This window comes from Tupaia chinensis, unplaced genomic scaffold (genome assembly GCF_000334495.1).
Source record: "Tupaia chinensis unplaced genomic scaffold, TupChi_1.0 Scaffold000047_1, whole genome shotgun sequence".
Lineage (NCBI taxonomy): Eukaryota > Metazoa > Chordata > Mammalia > Scandentia > Tupaiidae > Tupaia > Tupaia belangeri.
The window spans coordinates 5301575-5305676 of NW_006159505.1; the positions used below are offsets into that span (position 1 = coordinate 5301575).

At 50.4% G+C, this 4102-nt stretch overlaps 1 long non-coding RNA gene across 2 annotated transcripts in view; it reads right to left on the reverse strand.

The window, feature by feature from the left end:
• Positions 1-2089, reverse strand: part of LOC102496033 (uncharacterized) — a 4306-nt gene extending 2217 nt beyond the window's left edge. For both annotated transcript variants that reach the window (XR_001370844.1, XR_333389.1), the window contains exon 1: positions 1850-2089. This is a non-coding gene — a long non-coding RNA (uncharacterized LOC102496033). The remainder of the gene's footprint in view (positions 1-1849) is intronic.
• Positions 2090-4102: the final 2013 nt, after the last annotated feature.

Here is a 4102-nt window from a genome sequence, read left to right on the forward strand (position 1 = left end):
AAAAAAAAAAAAAAGGCAAATAAACAAACAAAAAAATGGCACCCAGAGCCACTGTGCCCATAAATTGAGATAAAGATTATGGAGGCTCGCAGACGGTGGCTGGGACTCAAAACGATGCAAATGTCAGTCCCTAGCCTCTCTTAGTAGACCTATGTGTCCAGGTGCTGACTCCTGAGTTGTTCTGTGGCTACCAGCTTGGGCCAAATTCTGCCAATGGCACAGCTTGTGAATTGTCCTGGGCTTCCTAGATCAGGAACCACAGTTATCTAAACACTGGGCCAGTTCATGTCCTCACTGTGTCCTTGTCTGTGACCCCAGTGGGGAGAGCTGGCTGGTTGGGGTGGAGACAAGCCAACTGCTCTCAGAGGCCCATCGAGGCCAAGCCCTTGCTCTGGGCCAGCTAAGTATCTGATGTGCATCGGGTGGAGGAGGGGTTTATCAAGATGAGTGACAGTTGCCTCCCTCCAAGATGCTCCCCATCTGGTGGGGAAGGCAAGCTCATTATGGCCCGCCTCATCCTAGGGCTCGTGGACTGTACTCTCCAGGGATGTCCCCATTGCCAGAAGGCTTACACTGCAGTCCCATGGTCGTCTATCACCTCTGGCTGCCTGCACCCAGTGCCCTTCCTCTGCAGCCCTTTGGCAGGCCCACACTCCCTCTCAGAGGAAGGTTCCCAACTGGCTCCCTGGCTGCCCTGCGCCATCTCCGGAGGAGGACATTTCCCCACTTCCTCGTCCTCCCCAAACCCCAGTGCGCTCACTGCTCTGGGCTTGTGAAATAGCAAACAGCTGCTATGACCAGGGCTGCCCAGACCCCAGGGGCCCAGGGAAACGGGCCAAGGAGAACTTGGAGAAAGAGCTCTTAATAACATGCCTTCCCCAGGCTGCGCCGAAGAAACTTCTCCTCACAAATCATTCCATAAACACTTAGCCGGCTCTCAGGGAAGCGTGCATGCTCTCACCCGCCTATTAGGAGGCTCCTCACAAGTAAATTGAGACCAGGCAGCAGGAGCCTGTGCCAAATCCCCCTTCCTGCCCTCTCCCACACGCAGCCCCCTCCCCTACCCTGGGCCTTCAGCTTCAGGGCCAGGGTCTCCTTGCCTGTGTGCCCAGTCTCTCTGCAGGCTCTGGCCCTCTACCTGCTGGGTGGAGGGTGCTCTGTTTCTCTGGAAACCAGCCCTCTCTTCATCCCCAACTGCTGGGTTTCCAGGGGGCTCTCCTGGGTCTCTGTGCAGGCCCAAATCGCACTGAGACTTCTGAGAGCCATGCCCCAGGCCAGGCGTGGACAGACAGGGCCGACCACACCCCCACTCTGTCCCAGCCACCCTCAGCTGAGGCTGCTGGTGCCTCGCAGGCTGGGACTACTCAGTAGGGAAATAACTCCAGGTTCATCCAAGTCACGAGCTGGAAAATCCCTCCCATCCAACAATCCCCCTCCAGGGAGAGAGTTGTGCAAACTAGTCCTCTGGCTAATATCCAGCACTTGGCTAATATCCAGCAGGGACGGGGAGCTGCCTGATGGTTCTGAGGTTGACACATTGGCTTGTAGGTTAGCAGTGTGCTCGCGTAATGGCATTCGTGAGGGTCTTCGAGAACAATAGCAGGGGCTGGCACTCCAATACCGTTCCTTGTAATTGGCTTTGGAAAACACTTCCGGGATGACTGCCCCCTTCTCAAGGTCTGTCCAGTATCATTTGAAGAACCAAAACTATACCAAACAGCAATCGACAGTGAAATAAATAAAACGTTCAGATGAAAATAAACATGCAGATTTGTAGGCACTGAAATTAGCAATAGATGGCCTTGAGAGACAGACTTTGGGCCCAGTCAGGTCCCAGCCTACCACTTACCAGAAGGCTGATCAGGAGCAAGGTAAACCTTGGGCCCAGGTCTTGGGGTAAGTCTTGATTCAAAGCTATTCCAGGCAAGGAAGCAAATCTAGGCCCAAAGGAAGAGTCAGGCTTCTGGTGCCTTGGCTGTAGTAAAAGAAAGAATGGAAGCAGCGGTTCCAGAGGGGGGCTCTCTATGGCGATGATGATGGTGATTGTGATGGCAATGATGATGACAATGATATGATAATGGTGATGATAGTGCTAATGATGGTGATGGTGATGATGGTCATGGTCATGGTCATGGTCATGGTGAAGGTGATGGTGAATATGATGGTGGCGACAACAGTGAGTGATGACAGTGATGGTGACGATGGTGATGCTGACAGTGATGATGATAGTGATGATGGTGATAATGATGACGATGATGGTGGTAATGATGGTGGTGATAACAGTGAATGATGATGGTGATGGTGAAGGTGATGGTGATGGTGATGGTGAAGGTGATGGCGGCAATAACAGTGAGTGATGACAGTGATGGTGACAATGGTGATGCTGACGATGATGATGATAGTGATGAGGTGATGGTGACAATGATGACGATGATGGTGGTAATGATGGTGGTGATAACAGTGAATGATGATGGTGATGGTGATGTTGAAGGTGTTGGTGAATATGATGGCGGCAATAACAGTGAGTGATGATGGTGATGGCGATGTTGAAGGTGATGGTGAATGTGATGGTGGCGATAACAGTGAGCAATGACAGTGATGGTGACAATGGGGATGGTGACAATGATGACGATGATGGTGGTAATGATGGTGGTGATAACAGTGAATGATGATGGTGATGGTGATGGTGATAATGATGACGGTGGTGGTGGTAATGATGGTGGTGATAACAGTGAGTGATGATGGTGATGGCGATGTTGAAGGTGATGGTGAATGTGATGGTGGCGATAACAGTGAGCAATGACAGTGATGGTGACAATGGTGATGCTGACAGTGATGATGACAGTGATGAGGTGATGGTGAAAGTGATGACGATGGTGGTGGTGATGATGGTGGTGATAACAGTGAATGATGATGGTGATGGTGATGGTGATAATGAAGATGATGATGATGGTGAGGGTGAGGGCAGCTACCATTCCTAGGGCATCTACTTGTGCCAAGCATTATGATGTACTTTCATTTTTGTGAATGTTCACCACGACTCTGTAACTCGTAGATAGGATGCTGAGGTTCAAAAAGTTGAATTCAGTTGTCCAGTGTCACATAAGGAGGCAGAAAGGACAAAATGGAAGCCCAGGATTTTCTGACTTCAAGATCCAATGACAGCGGACCTCTTTTCCAGACCTGAGACAGAAGTGTCACCTCTGGAAACTGAGGAAAGTGGACACTCCTTCACAGCATGCGATCTGTGGGGCAGACCACAGCCTCTCTCAAGCCCCATCGTCTCAGCTGGCAGGGGCCTGAGTTTCCACCACGGGGGCTCTGCCCCTCTATGTTTGACACAGTCCTTTTCAGACATCTGTCTCCTGTACATCCCTGGGGGTCAGGGGACTTTTAATTAGAAATTCCTCAACTTGGCAAAGAACACCATGACAGCCTGCCCACCAGCATGCCTGTCCTCATGCCATACCCTACACTGGGCCCCAGGTCGTCCATAGTGCTCTATCTGCATTCCCACCTGCAGGCTCTTACTCACGCTGGTTCTTTCCCCTACAATGCCTTTCCCGCCTCCTTCTATTGGCATCCTACCCATTCTTCAAGACCAACTCCAACTCTACTTCTCCCCTGAACTTTTTCTCATTCCTCACCTATGGTAAGGTGACACAGAAGAGGAGAAAAAAGCACCAGCTCTTGCTTTGGAAAACCTGGCCCTAGCACTCAACTACTGTGTGGCATGAATGAATCACCTTGCTTCTTTTAGGCTCGGTTTTCTGTGTATAAATTGGGCTAATGATCCTGACTTGTGAACAAGTACAATGAGTAAACAGGGTACAGAGACAAAAGTTCTCTGTAAGTGAGAGAGCGCTATGAGGATCATCATCATCTCCTCCTCCTTCTTTTTCTTCTTCTTTTTCATTTTGCCAGAAAGAAAGAGAGAGAGAGGAAGGAAAGTGAGAAAGCATCCTCCATGGGGCATAGTCACGCCACTATCCCTTCTCCCCCATCTCTCCCTCCTTTCAGAATGTTGATCATGTGCACACATGTACCCAGCACATTTCTCAAGTCACCAGGTCCAGGATTTGAGCAACATGGTCAGCCATAT